This window comes from Ooceraea biroi, chromosome 9 (genome assembly GCF_003672135.1).
Source record: "Ooceraea biroi isolate clonal line C1 chromosome 9, Obir_v5.4, whole genome shotgun sequence".
NCBI classification, from domain to species: domain Eukaryota; kingdom Metazoa; phylum Arthropoda; class Insecta; order Hymenoptera; family Formicidae; genus Ooceraea; species Ooceraea biroi.
The window spans coordinates 12,334,691-12,354,062 of NC_039514.1; the positions used below are offsets into that span (position 1 = coordinate 12,334,691).

Genomic DNA, 19,372 nt, shown 5'->3' on the forward strand with positions numbered 1-19,372 from the left:
CGGGGTTTCCGCGTCGACCAAAGTAAAATATAATAACACGGCTGGGGAACACGTCGCGCGCGTGCGTGCACGTAATGCGAGTGTGTCTTTCTCGCTTCTCGCCCAGGCGATTTGCTCGCGCGGCCGCGTCGCGCGTTGGGCCCCATGCATGAGCGTTCGCCGATCGCTTCCACGTAAGCGCGCTTACGCGTGACACTTGCGCGAAACACACGAAGTACGAACGTGCATTTAACTCCCCGGGCTATCGTAACATTCCCTGGGGGAGTGAGTAATAAGTCACCCTCACGCGTCGCGCGGTAACCCGCGCTTCGCACGCGCGCGCGTTTCTCGGGTCGAGCGGGAGGGATCGGACAGTGGTGAAGAGAAGCCGAGTTGGAGAACGCCGGGACCAGACGCGGCTTGTAACGCTGATCGCGCGCATTAGATCGCGTAATCAGAACGGAATTCTCCACTTGCTCCCTTGCCTCGTGACGTAATGTCTCATTAGAGATCATATGAGGAACGGATGAAGGCGGATTGCTTTATACGCTCACTTTCACCCATGACGCGTTAAGGACCTGCGAGATTTTACATTGTTATTGGAGGCAGAGCTTCTGGTCCGCCCGATTCCCCGACGTAGCCATGCGTTGCATAAGCGGTGCATTGCGTGAGATCATGCCGCGTTGAATTGTTCTTGTATCTTGGATCACTTCCCGGTGGCTCGTTTTCGTTGGACGTAAGAAAAGAACTTGAGGAATTATTAGAAATTATTATTAGGAATTACTAAAATTGTTGTTCGTGTCTATCCGTTTGCAGAGGGACGCATTTACCTTGCAACAATATAACAGCAAATGTATTCACAAAGACGTTAAACTTCCATTTTCACATATATTGTTTGTTTGTTTCAGAGCGTGCTTCCAGTTCTATGCTGGCGAATTTACTCGGTGAGTCAATATTTCCATAGTCCCCATTCTGTGTGAAAAATGAGGCTGCTTAGTCTCGACTCTACATAGGAATTATTTTAAACTACGACGTTAGTAAATCCAGCGTTAAATAATGCTCGTTCGTAAGCGGGAAATTCTACCACCAAATTATCTTACGTTCGATTAATCACACATTAATTACACAAAGAACATCAAATAAAGTAAATGTATACATTACTTGAACTTGTCAAAGTTCAAGAACTACAATAAACCTTTTAAATACACGATATATCTGAAAACTAAGGAATTACCGCTATATCAATCTAAATTATACCGTAAGATTCATAAGTATCAAAGCTAAGAGATGGCGCTAACTGAGCGGCCTGATAACCGGTGCCAATAACCGATAGCGGAAAGAATGCTAATTAGGGCCAAGGTAACAACCCTGCGTGACGACGTGCGATCCGAAGGACCGACACTCTCCTTGTGAAGTGCGATAGATTGGTCGGATCGAGCTATTGTACGGGAGTCTTGGAACAGTATTAGAATAAAGTACCGGTGACTATTCTTTGTAACACACAGTGTTCAATTTGCAATCCTTCGCTCCTTAGCGCTTACCTTTCCACGCGCGCCCTCGGAAAAACAGACATCCTGATAAACTAATATGAAAAACTAATAATCTTACAATACATATTACCATTCCCGAAAAGCAATGTGTTTCGCGAAGAAACGCGACGAGTCTGACATATCTATGTCACTTAAAAATTCAGTTATGACTCACGCTCGTATCAGCTCGACGGGCTCATCCGTTTGTCCGAGTTTTCAATTTTCCGTCGAATTCTTTCCTCAAATGAAAAGGGACAACGAGATGAGAAGCGGGACAATCCTCCATGGTTGGCGCGGTGTGCAAACGCAGGCGTGTAACACACCCGAGGTGGTCGTCGGGACGCGCGCGATTACTTACTCTCCGTCGGCGAATTAACGACGAATCACCGATGGGAAAACCGGTTGCCGGTCGAACGAACGGCACGCAGGCCTAACGACTTCTCTCCTCGGCTTCAACGGGCATTCCAACGGCACGAGTTCGCCCCGCGACGCGAATTAATGGAAACACGCCGCGGCGTGCCGTACGCGCTGATAAAGCGGAATGCGCGTACGTCCTCTCGCGCCTACCTCTCTATCCCGCCCCGCTCCACGCGTTCGGCATTAAGCGATCCCCGACGAAATCTGTCTCCTTTTTTTGGAAAAACATCCCGTGCCCCGCGGAGAGCCACCAGCGGAGAAAATCGGCGATCTATGAATTATGCGGTCAGAATTATTAATCTGGCATTTAAACCGCGACTAAAACTACGATCGGAATTCGGGTATCGTGCAGTTACTGTAACGGATCGGTTCAACTCCAATAAGCAAATCACGCGGTAATGCCGGTTAGCGGGCTGGGAGGCAACGGACGCGTCTCCGTTCCGTATTACTCGCCGGCAAACTAAAAAGGCAAATTAAAAGGGACAGATGTTCACACATGGAATTATGAAGGCGTCGCGAAGACGATCGACTAACAAGTTCCAAGCAATTAAGTAACGGAAGATCGCTTCAGACACGACATTGTTTTTGATATCGCTTCTATGAAATGCACATTCGTGCTCCGGCGATGTCCGAGATAACGTGCTAACGTATCGCGTGTAATGTTAATCTCGCTGATTTGTATTTCATCGACAAGGAGTTTCCGGTTGAATCTATCGGCGTGTTGAAAGGGAACACGTGTTTCCACGCGTTATTTATACATTCCATCACAGAGTCGGGATCGATATTATGCGCAATCCGGTTCGCGCTCGAAAACTCCGAGCGCGGCATTCGGAAATGAATTAATTCCGGTGGAATAAAACGCCCGGGCAAATTAACAGAACTCGGTCGAGAGCGGTTATTGCGCGCTGATGGAATAGACGAACGACCGTCCCTTCCTGCCGGGTCCCCCACTGTCCCCCTCGCGGTCCGATCATCACCGGTGCGTTTGAAATTAAGCGATTCCGCATTCACGCATGAGCGCTATTGCCGTGAGTCCGATCGCGAATTACACGGCCAGCAAGGCGAAACGCGCGCGGCGAAGGAGCGCGCGTATAATCGATCGTAACTGTCTCCGCGCCGCTAAATATTCCTTCCTGAATCGGACGAGCTTTCAGCGTCCATAAATACTCGACGCGGGAGCTTCGCTCACTCATTAATGGAATAACCGACGCCTTCCCTTCGTGTAACACATTGCCCCGTTATACCAATAACTTGAAATTAGAATGAGCGATTCTCGCTGGCCGGAGCGGAGCGTGTTGCAGGAAAGGAATAAACGTACAATGCATGCTCGGATGCACGAGACACTCGGGAAGATTTTCACGATAGCCAACGAAGATCCCGCCACAGATTTAATAAAGCGGTAAGTTCATAAAGCAGAATCGACCGGTGAGTCGAGAGATAATCGCGTGTCCGGAATGGAAAATTCGATTGCGCGTATCCGCTCGCGAGCGTCCGCTCCACGTCGTTTGCTTGATTGCAGCTTTAAGGGTTCCATCGCGCGATTTCGGGTAAAAATTAAGTCTCGCCAGCCTAAAGTGATGAGGGTTAATTGGATTTAGCTTATCAGATCCCGGGACCGGGGGACTTGTTTACGGGCGATATTTCGCGAGCGGGCCGCTCGCGTATGTTCGCGACAATGTAGCAAATTAGGTTGCTCCGTCTCGCCTTTTATAACCCGACGGGCAACGGGCAGCGGGCATTCCAATGGTACCAGTACTCGCCTTGCAACGCGAATTAATGGAAACAAGCCGCGGCATGCCATGCGCACGCTGACAAACCGGAATCACCATCCCTCGTCTCGCCCCGTCCCTTTCTCGCGCGCGCGCGCCCAACGCGGTTCCGGCGCGTTCGGATTAACCGATTTCATGTTCGCGCGCGCGAGCGGAAAAGTGTAAAGACGGATAGAGACGTGACACCTAACGTCGCGTTGACATTTGTAACGCGGTCCCTTCGCCGCGCGGATGCTGGGAATATTTATATACCGCGCGGCATTGCCGAGATGCTTTCTCGCGACGCTCGTAACGTTCTTCGACTGGCTAATGGACGTGATCGCTATTCACGCCCCCTTTTCAAGTTTTTATCGCTATCGCCGTACATTTTTCAGTCGTTGAGGGTGTTTAGCATCTACTCCGGTAACATTGTTGCTCGGTATCGTGGTCGCGATGGCGATTCATCGAGTTAAACGAGAAAAAGAATCAGAGGAACCGTGTTTACCTCGCTCGTCGGTTCTCTTGTTCGGTGTAAATGCCGGCGCTCGAATCAGGTTTAAAAATTCGCTCTCTCTCGGGTGGCAATAACATCGTCGCGGTCTTGTAAAGAGTTAACTTACCTGAAATTGCCTAACGACTTCGTCGCTCGGCATCGACGTGCGTTCGGATGGCACGAGTTTGCTCGGCGACAGAATAAATGGAAACACGACGGCACGCCGTACGCGCTGATAAACCGGAACATCCGTTCAACGTGCCATTCTATTCACATGACTGCCCCAGCACATTTTGCATCGAACGATTTAATCCCAACGCTCGGACGAGTCGTGTTTAATAAAACAATATTGCGCGCTTTTACAAAGTTATATAATGTGAATTCCTGTTAAAAATTACTTATGCTATAGAATTTGCATAACTAGGCTTGGCAATAACTTTGTGTTACGAATTTGATGTTAATTAACTGTCAGTACACAAGTCATATTATATTTCATATTAATCACATACATAAATTCATATTGAAAGGATGTATATATTATAATAAAATATAAAAGCATTTGTGATAAACAAAAATGGTGCCGTGTACCATTTTTAGTTAAAAATTCGTCAGATTGAATTATTTTTGGCTAAACGAATTTCGTGTTTTTTCAAACGTTCACAGTACAAGATTCACGTGTGAAGTGACGTAAAGAGTGACGTTCCACGCATTATATCAATCTAATTCGCGCGCGAGAGTCTTTTAACGTCCAGTTGAAAAGTAACAGAACGTAAAACAGCTCCGTGCCGGTTGGTTTTCACGGCGCCCATCGGTAAAATATAGTTCCTAACAAAAATGGAAGGTACTCTCAACTGACGTCGCTACGGACGGGCTAACGACTTCTCCGCTGGACTTTAATGGACATTCCACGGCACGATTTTACTCAGCGATTTGAATTAATGGAAACACGCTGGCATCCCATTTGCACTGATAAAACGGAACGTCCTCCTCATGGGTTTCCCTTTCTCTTTCGCTCTGCCGAGCCTGCTTGTGTTTCTCCGTCACCTCTCGGGACAGTCCCAAACGGCGTTTTTCTGTGCACGTCTCTCCTATGATATCGATGTTAAGCAATTACGTGTTGACCTCAAAAAAAAAACGAAACTTCGCATAAGCGGAACAAGCAGCAAGCGTATTAATCGCGAGCGCTCGAAACGTATTCACCGCAAATTCGGCTTAAAGAGTGGAAATTAAATGAAATTATAGCCGAAAACATGTAATCACAGTAAAATCCAACGTAAGCATGATTTAGCTCAAGCTCGTCAAGCTCACTATTTATCAAAAATATTTAAAAAAACGAGCGAGTTTTATTTGTTCAAACACTCTTGCGGGTAGAATTATTCAAAATGTATTCTGATCCATTTATTATGTTATCGGGTTATGTATTTGCGATACATTTTGCATAATGAACACGTCACAGCGTCGTCGGACGTATACAATCCTCAACGATCTAGCCACAAATGCGTCGCCAAACGGACTCATTCATAAATCCATCGACCCGTAGATTGCCCACTCTGGACTGCCGCCTCCGTCCATGAATGCTTAAACTCATGATCATCAATTCCCTCATTAACTACTGGTTTCACGCATTCTTAAATGAATAAACTGCTAAGTCCATGATTTACTAATCGCCTGGCATTACTAGATAATTAACTGCGGTTCACTGTCACGCGCGTGTCGCGTCCAACGCCCAGAGACACTACACAAGAGAAATAGAGGAATAAAGAAAAAAGAATGAAAAACGAAATGCTCGGACTTGTACCGTTGTGTACGCGTGCGAGCGCGAGTCTACTAGGATGTGCGACATTATTTATAATACGCAGCCAGTCAGATCGAGAATGGTAATTCGCGATATCCGGAATGCCGACGCGCCAGAGTGCCGCTCTCGAGAGTCGTCCCGATAGCGATCGTCATGACGATTAATCTGGTGCCCGTAGAAATCGCCAGAGGTGACGTGGCGACAAGGGCGAGCTCCGGTACCAGCGTTAAATTATTTCTGACGCAAATTAACCGGCGAGAGAGCGGGATAAGGCAGCGCGCTTGCGTGCGGGCGAACCTCGCGCGCGCAGAGGCGGAGAGAAAGCGCGGCCCGCGAAGAAGTCGAAGCGAGAGATGGCCACGAGTGGCTGTAATCCGACTCGCGGTATTGTTTCACCCACGGAAGTCGCTCTTTTCATTACGCGACACTTCCGGCGCCGTACGGGAGCCACATCGACGTTCCTGTTTACGGAGGGTACGCATCGCGCTCTCTGTTTCGTGCGGACGCGCCAAGTTTTTATTATTTAGTAGAGGAAAAATTAAGAGAAAAATATAATTATTATACTCTACTTTCCGAAATATAATTATTTTTAATACAAATTTTGTCTTGATATTCTTATTTTAATTGTCATCCGTTATCTATTATCTCATTTATTTACATCGTTTTTACATCGTTTCTTCGAAAAAAGAAAGATAAATTCTGAGATGAAAGAGAAATTCGCGACTGAAGTAGGAGATTCGCAACGTATAATTCTCTCTATATGATATACATGCGTATGTACATTGAAGGTACTTCATAATCCCGAAACTGGAAGCACCAGAACGTTAGCCGCAGAAAAACCGTTTCTGGGCAAGCATATGTACATCTCGAAACGACTTTTCTATTTACGTGCGATTGAGGGTACGATGACGCACGCAAATGCTCCCGCGTGACCGCGTCGTCTACCGCAATTAAGGTGACCACGTTAATTTTTACAGGTAAAGAAATAAAAAAGAAGGACGAGAGAAATGGAAGAGTGGAAGGGAATCGGCGCGCCGCCGCGTCGCGAAGCGTGCACGAGTGCGTTTCTGTCGCTTCGTTGGCCTAATTGCACCCCACGAATTCCGGTAATTATCATAATTGCCCGGCGGCCCCGTCACGCCCGAATCGAGACGCTCGGTACGCTCTATAGGCACGGTCGTGTCCGTGTGATGCGGTCGCATAGCCGGCGGGACCGATTCTCCCCCCGTTTTGTCCCCTCGGCACTTGCGTCGGTTTCGTGCGTCTTTTGCGCTTGGCAATTTCCGAAATGAGAACATAATTGCCGTCACTGCCGACCCGAGTCGCCGGGGACGCGCAGAAAACGACATTCGCGCTCTCGCTTCGTCACATATGACTCGGACTCTCTTTCGTGTGTTTGTTAAAAACCCAGCACCGCTCGTGATGCAATTATTAATGCGCAAGAAGATAATTCGATCGACAAAAATATGTAAAATCGACCGCTCGAAATAATGTAAAATCGACTGGTTTCACGGATTCGTCGTTCGCCCGTAGTTATTCCCAGCAACATTGCGCTTAATTTCGTTTCGTTCTCGCATAAACGCTGAAAAGCCTTTAAAGATACACTATAGTTATAATATACAGGGTGTCCTGGGTTTTAACCGACAAACTGCGGGAGCATATTCTACTAGTGGAAATAAGAAAAAATTCTTATATCGAGTTTGCTTAGAAATGCTTTATTACAAAGTTATGAACCAATATTGAAAAGAAATATGAGATAAGTAACAACGGAACATGGTGTAGAATTTGGAAGGTCGAAGACGTTTATGTTACGTGTATTCACATGTATTCATGTTCACTATGTTGAAACGATTCAGTATGATTGTTACTTTCACAACAATAGCTGTTAGATTTCAATCGTCGTGTCAACTAGCAATTACTATCAGAATGCCAAAAGTGTTTTCAAATGAGGAATACACCGATATTCATTTCGTGTACGGATTCTGTGACGGAAATGCACGAGCTGCCGTACGAGAGTATCAACGTAGATTTCCTAACAGGAGAGTACCAGATAGATTTAAAGCAACGAATTACTAATTCAGTTACTGAGATGCAACAAAATTTTCAGGAATGTCGTACCGTAACAAATTCTGTACTACGTCGATGTCTAGCTTGTATCGATGCGCAAGGACAACATTTTGAAATGCGTCACTAAATCATTGCGTAGATAATTTTTCTTTTTGTGAAAAAATCCGTTGTTACTTATCTGATATTTCTTTTCAATATTGGTTTATAACTTTGTAATAAAGCATTTCTAAGCAAACTCGATATAAGAATTTTTTCTTATTTCCACTAGTAGAATATGCTCCCGCAGTTTGTCGGTTAAAACCCGGGACACCCTGTATATGTAGCTGTGTGATATCAGAAGAGAGGAAACACTTTATCGACAAACTGCGCTTTTGTGAAAGCACGTACAAGCGTAATAAAAAATTTGTAGCAGAGTGAAATAAATTGGTAATGTTCGATGTTCAATACACGTGCGCACATGTTGTTAAATCAGTATACGTACTTACAGTATGCTTTACAAAATTTTTATTATAAGTTGAAGCAATCTGCGACCATTATTATTATTACTGCCTGATATATTTTCTTCAACTTCGACTTTCACTCTTTCACTTCAATTCCTTCAACCCGCTACCCACAATTATTATCCACAATTAATCCTGTCCTTCCCATCGATTCTCAAAATTCGAAGATTTCTTCTCCTATCTGACTGTAAAGTTCTATAACTCACTTCCGGCTTCCGCTCGTGAAGCGTCCACACTCTCCGAATTTCGTGATGCCGTCATCTCATCTATTAAAGCAATAAAGCTAAACTGAAGCGGTACTATGCTCGATCTTTTCGACTTTGCTTAATTTTTCTGCACCCAAATTTTAGTTTAGGTATGGTCAAGTATTGACAGCTAAGGCTGCGACCTCGCCTTTTGCGTGCGTAAGGATTATAATTACAATATACCACTGTACTGTATCACTTACAAATTAAGCACAGCAATAAAGTTATTATTATTATTAATATTAATTTCGTCAGCTTTAATCTCGTCAGATGTGTTGATGAAAATCTCAGGCGAGCATCAGACACGGCGGTGATTATCGCGCCGACAGAAAAAGATATTCTCCACCCTCTGCTATTTTTCTGTCTGGCGCAACCCCGCGCGATCTGTATAATTCATGTCGGGCTGCCGGCTAGGTAATCGCGCATCCTCCGACGTCGAACGAGGCGCGGGATTGACATTTGACCCGGGAGCGAAAACGAGTGTTGGAATTAATTACTCGGCGGTCGCTATTTGTACAGCGGCGAGTCAAACGATTGATCAAACGTTGCTACAGAATCGATCAATCCGTGATCTGCGCTGCGCGTTCGCACGGGCGTTATAAATTTACACCGGCTATTAAAGGGATAGCCCGAGCCTCTTATCGTTCATTTATAACTGTCTGCTTACGTCTCATTAACTTCCCGCTTTCCGCAGCGAAATGCGAGTGAGATGGAGTTACTTGAACTCGAAATATCCACGAAAGCTAAAAAGAGAGGGGATGACACGGGGAAGCAAGAAGATGAAGTGGAATGGAGGAAGCGCTGGAAGGACAACAGATTCATCCTAGTCGAGAAACCCAAAATGCCTCCGCTGTAAGCGCCGAGCGACCGGATGTCGCGATAATTAATTAGCACAACGGCAAAAAAATAAGTAAGATGGACTTGCAGCAAAAAAAAGAAACAGTATCCCCGCCGTTCGCGGGGGGGGGGGGACGTCCGATTAGTTTACGAATATCAAGAGTTGTAAAGTGGATTAGGGAGCGAGCGTTTTGATGCACTGAGAGAGCGAGAATAAGAGAGAGAGAGGAAGAGAGATAGAGTGAGAAAGAGATAGAGATTACACGTGTCGCTTCTGTTCACCTTTTTTAGCACGGACCGCGAACCGCCGCGTTTCGTGATCGATGATGCCCCTCGTTCTCACCGGCGCAGAGCGTCAGCTTGCCAACGTTAATTATCCCGGAAATTAATTACCGGCGACAAATGCACCGCGCGGCGATATTGCGCGCGCCGTTCCTTCGCCGGACACGTCCGACACCGGACGCGCCACATATCGAGCTGCTTTTCCGCAAAGACACATTATAAGTTTTTTTCTCCGGAGTTAATTTCGCCGGCGATAGCGAAATCCTTTCCCCCATCCTCTCCACCCCGCTCCGCCACTCTTCCCACTCCGCGCTTCCTCTTGCTTCCGCTCTCCTTGTCTCGCTTGATACCGCTACGGCCTTTATTCCGGCACCCTCGTCCCATCCCCGGTCAGCTCGAACTAAGAGCGGCTAAGAGTCGGTGTAGGAGCGTCTCTATGGTTAATTAAACGCATAGATCACCCCCGCTCTCGCAATCTCCACCGAGCTCCTCCGTGCTCACCCTCCGACCGCCTGAACCAGGGGAAAGGGGTTCTTTCTCCTTCTTCGACCATCGCACGAATGCACGCACACTTTCCCCGTGTTATAAGCATGTACGCGCTTCTTTACAACGACAGTACGCTAGTAAAGGAATTTTCCGAGCAGCTTTTGATGCCATCGTGCGGTCGTCGCGTTGTACAAAAATATTCATAAAATGCAATTCCCCATTGACGCGTAATAGTTTCGTTAATTAAAAATCGTGATGCCGAAAATTCGTCGCGGGAGCAATAGAGAGAGAATCTTTATAGTTTTACGTCTTTAACACGAAAACACAGTTGATTCTAGCGAAATGTGAAAAGAAAATTATTATGCGTTCCGTAAAATCACGGATACTCATTCTAAATTTGCGCGATCAATCGCGCTAATTAAATCGAGGCTATGTTTCACGGTGCGATCTGTTTACCGAACAGCACGTCGCGAGAAGGGAACACGTTCACGCTCGGAACACGTTTTTACGTGATTTCACGAAGGAGATCGCACACACTGTGAACTTCCTCCTCCACGCCCACGTGATGTAAACGAAGAAGAAGAGGGAAAGCCCTCCGGTATATACCGGTTCCTCGAGAAGGCGTAACCTCGGCCTCAAACTACCGTCCACGCTCATTACCGTTTATGTCGGTATCTCAGTCGTCGATTCGTCGCCTCCTCGGCGAGATCGATCGATCGAACACCCCCTCGTTACTTACTGATCGTGTAAGTATGGCGTGTTCCACATGTATGCGTTGCAACGCTGTATCGCGGCTGATGCTTCGAGGAGAAACATCTCGGATAATTCTCGATGCATTTATAAGCAAAAATCATCAAGACCCTTTCCAGCGTATACACGTATACATTCACGTTAAGCTGCAAAGTGCGTTATCTCCGATAATGCAGATGCGCAAGACGCGAAATTCGAAAAATGCAGCGGACAACTTCCATTTTTCTCAGACCGAGGTGGTATTCAGATCGCCGTTAGGGCGCCGTCGAATAATGCCGCGGAACAAGGGTCGGTTACGTCCCTGTATCGAAGAAGTGCCGGCGGCGGCGACGATGGTGGTGGTGGTGGCGGTACACATACAAGAAAACCCGGAGGAAACGAAAGGTGGCGGCGAAGGAGGGTAGCCGGCGGAGCGGAGGATATTCTTATGAATCGATGAAAGAACCGCGGGCATGCGCATCGGAATCTTAATAACTCATGCGATACCACCCCCGTCCCCTGCCCGCAGCCCGATTCGCCCTCACCGTCCTGTTATCCAACCGCCCCTACGTTATCAAGCGTTCTCCCCCGGCGCCCCGTCGTCCACGGCAGATACGCCGTCCTAACATGCAGGGGTGGCGTAAACGCGACAGCCGGGCATTCCTCTCGTACCATCGGAGGCGCCTCGTTACAAACCGCCAAAACGCGCCCGCGTCATCCCGCCGGAAACATTGTCGCACACGTTCGTGGGAAATTGTCAGGAATCTCCGAGCATTTCTCGGGGAAATACCTGAGGAGGCACTCGGTCAGGACTATCATTTACCACTACTTCTCTTCATTTCGAATTAGTCTTGATAAACTTGATTTCGTATCGACATTAAACAAGGTGTAACGCTTATCCTGAATCTCGCTATTAACTCGATTACGCGTTCAACGATAACGTTTCTTCTCACATTCCACTTAGTTGTCTCCAATGCAGAGAGATTCTCATTAGGAAAGATTTATACGCATCCGGAAGAATTCCTAGATAATGGAACTGACGAGAGTCACCTCCGGAATACTCTGTACGGAGGAGAGGAAGAGGTCTCCGCGGAGGAGACACGCCGAGCACCTCGTGCTCGTATGTATGTTCCGAGCTGCCGGGGCGAGATCGAGGAGCGCCGGGGGGGAGCACGCGAACAAATTAGCCCTCTATCTGAAACAACTTCTCGGAATAGCCGTTACTCACGGGTCCGAAGATCGGGCCCGTATTGCGGGCCGAAACGGCCGAGAGTGTCGGGCCGAGGAGTCGAAAGCCGGGACGAGGTGGCGGAACGAGGGGGGCGAAGGCGATCGCGCCGTGGAAGGAAATAAAAGGCCGGGCGTACGAGGCATTTCGAATTTCCAGCCCGAGACGCCTCGGGGAGGCGGGGGCGGCTGGGTCTCGTATCTGGTCAATCCGAGGATAAGCGGATCGTTCGAACGGTGTTGAACAGGAGTGAATATTTATACGCGGGTCCTCTCTGCCTTCGCACCTTTTTTGCCGTCCTCGTCGTCGTCGTCGCTGTCTTCCTCGCGTTTCCACCTTCGGGCTCCGCCAGCGGTATCTTCTTGATTACCCGGTCCTAATTAATTCCTCAGGCTTTATCTTTATTTTTGCCACGCCACGAAGCCGCCAACCACGCGGCGGCTGGACAGACCGATCGTTCCTTCGTGCTAAGGTGGGAAGAGGGATGACGGTTGCGGACCAGGGAACAGAGAGAGACAGACGGGCTGTGGAGGAACAAGCATGGTCATCGACTCCGTCAGGAACGTCATGGAGAAACGACGGGCCACTACCATCGAGGATTATCTTACGCCCGACTGTGCGAGACGCATTGATATGATCGCATTATTCGTGCGAAATTGCCTTAATCCTTTGCAAGGGAACATAGTGCTTATAACATTTGCGTGTCACACGTTCCCCAAGCCTTTAATGATGCACGATTGTCATCAGCCAATTTCATAAATCAATTTTAACAAAGCCCATAAAGTTAAAAAGTTTTTATAAAATCGCATCGCATAATAAAATGATAAGTTTGAGCAACGTTAATGATTCTACGATGGAAAGCTATCTAAAGTTCGATTGATTCGTTCAACTGAAATATCGGACTATAATTTCATTCTTCCGAATATATCGAGATGGAGATACGAAACGCAGAACGATTCGAGTAAACAATAGAACCGCCGAAAATGCCGGGTTTTTCCTCAGAAAAACGTACCTAAACGCTCGCTGGCATCCTTTACTTTTTCCCTCGGCCGCGTAGGCGTCGTCGGTGACGTCATGAAGAGAGGTAGGTCACGGCCGAAGCCTTCGACTTCGGCAAGCGGTTCAGTCCGCTGCGGCTATAGAACGCAAAGTCGAACGTGCACGTGTCATACTGCAGCACACACGTGCTTGAATTCTGCTCAGCGATAACGGTTATTCCCTTAACAGAGATACTCCTCAAAATAACGAGTGCTTTCGTTAGCCAGGTTGATCAATTGACGCCGAGGACTCCGCAATCAATAATTAACGGATATTTGGCCAATTCGCTCTCCTCGAACGAAGAGAGAAACGCGATATTTACACGCGATAACTATCTATTTTTCGATGGAAATGATTTCTTCCGCAGAATCGATCGACGCGTTGCGCAATCGAATCACGTCATTAAATATCGGTCGCAAATACCAAATCATTAAACGACGATCCCTTTTTTTTCTTGTTACGCTTTTCTTTTCGCCGAAATCTGCCAGTCTAACATCGTTGCGAGAGACACTGCGATACGCCTGAAATACACCCGGTAGAGGTGTAATGCCTGTAGCAGCCGGAAAAATTAACGAGGACGTTAATATTGACGGTATGATCTTCTTGATGAGCGTGGTAACGAGATGTGGCCGCGCGTCTCTGCGCCGGGACGTACGTATCACTTTTAAGCGGCGGAAATGAGTTATTAGCGGTTGCGCGGCGTACACTCAATTGTCCTGATTTGGAAACCTCTGTGATCCCGGCCTCCCTCCCTCCGCAGGCAAACGAATTTAAGCTACTGCGCTTCCGTGCCGCTGGTCATTACTGTCAGCAATTTCTTCCACAGCGAGGACTGTCCGCTAAGGTAACGTCATGTTTGGAAATCGAGTCACCGTGGCGTCGATAAGACCGTTTTTCCTCTCCGAAATCATTTCTCGCGCAAATTGGCTCGATCCAAAATTACTCATCATCATGTGCGTCGTCACATGCCGCCACGGACTAACTTTATAACGCAACTGAAGAACTGCAAAATCTAAGTTAATGGAAAAGAAACAATGCATTTCTCTTTTCAGTTCTTCTCAATTTTATTTTTCACTGCTTACGCGAACTTTGTTATTAATTTGTTATTTTTCCAGATAACTTTATACGCTCACGTTTCCGATTTGATACAGTTATGCTTGTAATGAGAAATATCTTGTGTAACGTTTAGTTCCACGCATCCTCCACGATTATTTTATCACCGCAATCTTGAGGTTGGTCATGGTCCGCGTGCCACGACTCCGAATTTATCAAAACACTCGGCTCTTAATTATTATAACGAGCGTGTAAATTAGCTGTCGGATTTCTGTGGCGGCGGTGCTTTAAATTAGATTTTAATTAATTTACACGGCCGGGGCGATCGCGCGCTTTTATCAGATCCGCGTGGCACGACGACGCACTCGAAATTCCGAGGACGAGGGCACTTTACGGCGTTCCTAACGAAGCCACCTGCCTAGCAGCCTCTGTCCGCTCTGTTAATTTTAATCGGGCGAGACGCTTTCTCGCGAATTAGAGGGGAGGACAGGGGGAAAGAGAGACGGAGAGGATTCGTGGGATGGGAAAGGCGAGAAAAGGGTTCCCGGTTGGTGTTGTTGCGCTCGTAAAAGACCTCTGCATCGAAGTGTCGTCACACTGGCGAAGCCACTTGGGAACGCCGAGCACGATCAAATGAATCAACAGAGACAATTAATAGCCCGGCAAGGACCTTGGAAGAGAGCGTCGGGACGCCGCCACCCCCGTCGATGAGTCTGCGAGCAGCAGATCTATCTGTACGTACGTTGGAGCGTGTACATTCAGAAGACATTGCGAGGACCGGCATTTTAATCAACACAATTTAATCTACACTCGATAATTGCGCCGATTATTGCAGCGCGAGAACCGCATGTAGGTGCAGCCCCCAAAATAAATGCTCAGAAATTATCTAGAAACGAGAATCTGGCATAAAAAATAAAGATTGTCGATATTGAATATAAAGATATTACAGTATTATCTTTTACGTTTAAGTTTCGAAGGATATAAAATATATATAGAGAGAGAGTTGAAAACAAAACGATGTCTCGGCTTTTTCGTTTTCTGTATTAATATGTAAAGAAATATTCTTTATGCATGTCGTGTGTTCTTATCTCGAATGATACTGTGCACGCTTTACGACTTGGAATAGTATCAAGGGCAATTGATAACTTATCGCGGACTCTGGGGAAACGTGAGCGCACGCTGCCAGCGCGCAAACAACAAATCTATCCGCCTGCTACCTGGTGAACATATCGCTGCGAGGGCGTCGGAGCTAGCCATGGCGTGTGGGTGGGTTCTCTATCAACATCTACATCGATGAAATCTCGCTTGTATCGCCTAGTAGCTACAACTGTACTTAAACGTAAAAAAAGAACTGCGTTTAACTGATAACGGCGAATTACACGTCAGAAGTTTGCTGTCGCATAAACGGATTTCTTAATTAACAATTCGCCGCATATTCCAATCTTCGTAACAGAATTCTTAGTAGTGTATCTTTCGAAAGCAGATTAAGACGCTTAAATGATTTCTTGGTGTTGTTTTAAAATTTTCATAAAAGACGATTGACTAGATTTATCGTTACCGGTGTCATCGAGTACCGGGCTTCCCATTATGAAAAGAGCAGTCGATACACAAATTCGCAAATCTGTGAGCGTTGACGGGCTGCGGAGGGAAAATCTCCGCTCATTTACCGAGCTCGAGGGTTCAACCCTTCCGACGTTTTCACCCTCCGACAATATTTAATGCATGTTTTAAGCGTAATTAAATGGCAGAGGGTTTACCGTCAGCGACCACGGCCACCCTCTCACGCAAATTATCGCATTTAACTCACTCCCCCCTTCCCGCGGTCTCCCATCAGCTATCCGTCGACGTAGCGACGGCATTTCAGAGCTGCTTCGCCAGTCATAATGTACTTTTCATTAGCTCCGCGCAACCCCTTTCGCGGCGTGCACTCAGCCCTGGAATATTCATCGCTTCTCGTAACCCTTCCCTTCGGCAAGTTCAGCACCCGCACTTCATCGCTCCCACGGAGCACTCAACAGGTTTTAATTACCGTCGGCGCCTCATCGACAAGTTGGCTACAAACGACGGCCGGCTATGGGAAAGAATTTTTCACTGAGCCGACGCACGCCGCTTGAGGAAGCACAATCGCTGATTAATTAAAGATATTTTTATTAATAAAGCCGGGACGTAAACGTCCGTCATTCCTAAGTTCCTTTGAAGTCGGAGAAACATTTGATCTTTTCGTCTGACAGTTCAAAATTCATTAAACCGATTTGATGTTCAAACTGTAATCATGGGATATTTTTTTCAATGCGCGAGCTTAGTCTCGAGCAAGCAATCTGACCGCAAAAAATTTCTGATGAAGACTACGACGCGTTGATGATCGAACGATTAACGCAGTGATGACGTAATGTTTCTTAAAAACTTCTGTTGATTCCTTTCGCTCGAGATGAGTCATAGCCCACAAATGCCATTTGGCATTTATTATAACGTTGCTTCTTTTAATTCTGTGGGACATCATCGTCTCATTGCCGCCAATCTCCGCGTTTCCGCGGGCTCACCCTCCGGGTCCTCGCGAAGCTCAAAAGCCAGGAATAACCCTTTGCTTTGCATCTCACCTGTTGCTCGTCGACCCCTCGTCTCCGACCTCCGTACCAGCGCTTCAACGGGGGTGGCTAATTAAAGAGTCAGACGGTGGCTGGTTTCGCGGCTGCTTAATACCCGGCACCTTCCACCCTCCGAGCAGCCGCTTCGCAAACTCGCCCCTCTCGTTCCCTCTCACCCTCACGGTCTCGGAGAGATGGGACGCGGGCCGCGACATTCACCCCCCGGTCTTTATTCTTTGTTCCTCTCGGTTTCACGGGCTTGGAATTAATTAGCGGCTCCGGTTAAACAGGGGCGAGCGCAGGGCGCCGCACGGCGACTCATTTAGGGGATGTTTATTTTAACTTGAACCGCGATCCTCTCTCTTACCCTGGCTCGTTTCCACGGAGGCTGGTGACTTTTTTATTACTTAATTAACTTGCTACTCCGACCGTACTCTTCTCTCCTGCTTCTCTGCTCGGCTTCTTGGGCTAGAGTATGAGCGACGTTCTTCTCGCAAAGTGCACCCTCTCTGTGCCACCCTCTGTCTTTCTTACGTCGTATTTTATATAGTAACCCGCTTGAAATCCTCTCGTCGAGGCTTGAAGACGCGCTCGGACAATTTTAAATACGATGACGCGATACATTATCATTTTTTTAGTGTGTTATTGCAAAAATAAATTGCGATTATGATTTACAAATTTTTCGAACACTATACATTTTCGGAGATGCAGATAAAACGAAGGGCGATATAGACAAATACATACAACAGGTTATGTTAGAAACAGTTATATTTCCTTTAAAGTCAGCTTCACATTAATAAAAAATTCTGATCTCCCGGAACTCGTCGAGATTGGATACTAGCCTGAAGCCTGACGTGACCCTCTTACGAAACACCTCGTGTATAATTAAAAATGTAATCAAATTGTCGTACGGCGATAATTAAAGATCTTGCTTCTCCGGGAAACGAATTAAACATCGATCATGATCGCGCAGCACGTCGGACGAGGAACAACCGATCCTTCGAAAAGTTCGAAAGTCGCATGTGCCCTTTTCTCGACGAGTTTCCTCTCTCTCTCCCTCTTGAGTTTGGCTGCAATTATTTCCTCGTTATTTTTCACCGTGCGAGCGACTCGCGACCTGCTGCCTAATTATCGCCGTGAAGATAATCATCCCGATGGACCGACCGTCCTCTCTCCCTCTCCCGCCCCTCCGGCCGCTCTCCCCGCCGCCGCCGGACGGCCGCCTCGTCCTCGAGAGAGCCCCGAAGTGAACCCTGTGATTATAATACCAGCGTCGAATGCGAGCTACGGCTACGACGGCGGCGGTGCGAGCGAGAGAAGGAGAAAGGACGCGAATCGTTTCTCGCGAAATTGCTTACGGCTCTCCGCATTTCTGCACGTGAAACCCTCGCAACGCGGCCGGGCCAAGCGTGCCGGTCAGGGCCGGCGCGCACGGGAACGCTCGCTCGCTCCCTTGCGTGCCGCGGCGCGCTGAGGACACAGCAAATTAGGTGTTAGAGAGCCGCGAATTTACGAGGTGACTTTTTTACGTGGCCGAGCGAGACGCCGAGAGGTCTCTCCGGCGGGGACGCGCACGCTTTCGGATGCGACAAAACGCGCGCGATGCCTAGACGTCCGACCCTCTCGTTGAATACGTTTCCGCAAGAAGTGTGTGTTCCCGGAATGTAATTAGGGAGTAATGAGTCCCGGCGGAATGGATTTGGTCTCGTCGTTCACTACGCGTCGTCGCGTGATTCGTTTCGACGTGTGATCCTTCCTCGGCGATCGCTTCAGTCGCACGCGGAATATTTGATCGTGAATGTTGGAATTTTTGCCTTCGCGCGAATTGCTTTTGAAGCAAGCATGCGCTTTCAGAAAGATTATATTTCGTTATTCTTACGTTGGGAAGTGCAATCTAACTAAATTTTAAGATAATGTACCGTAAGGGTATGCGAATCGAAAGAAAAGCTGTTATAATCAAAGAAGATAGAGATAAAAAATGATGCAAGCTAAAAATAATTATCTGTTTATATCGTTTAATTTTTCAGTTGATATAATATTCTACTTCCAGAGGGCAAAAAGAGAGTTTCGATCGTAAGTAACGCCGTAAATCAATTAATTCGAGTAAACATCGTCGATGTATCAAAATCGCTTAAAGGAAGCAGCAACGAGGGGAAATATCAGTAAAAAGCTTTTAACCTCCGTGACATCGAGACCGGAAGCTCGCCTAATTAATTTCGGCCGTAGAAGAGAATCCCCTGATGGGGGTTGGCTTTGCAATCAAGAAAACTGCGGGTAAGAAGGTGACGAGAAGGAAGAAGAGTAGCAGAGGAGGAAGTCGGCACGAGGGGAGGCAGGGAAGGGATCGGGATTATTTCGTTA

General features: G+C 47.2%; 1 long non-coding RNA gene across 1 annotated transcript in view; it reads left to right on the top strand.

The window, feature by feature from the left end:
• Window positions 1–5,914, top strand: part of LOC113562611 — a 64,612-nt gene extending 58,698 nt beyond the window's left edge. Inside the window, exon 3 of the long non-coding RNA XR_003407010.1 lies at window positions 888–5,914. This is a non-coding gene — a long non-coding RNA (uncharacterized LOC113562611). The remainder of the gene's footprint in view (window positions 1–887) is intronic.
• The last annotated feature ends 13,458 nt before the right edge of the window (window positions 5,915–19,372 follow it).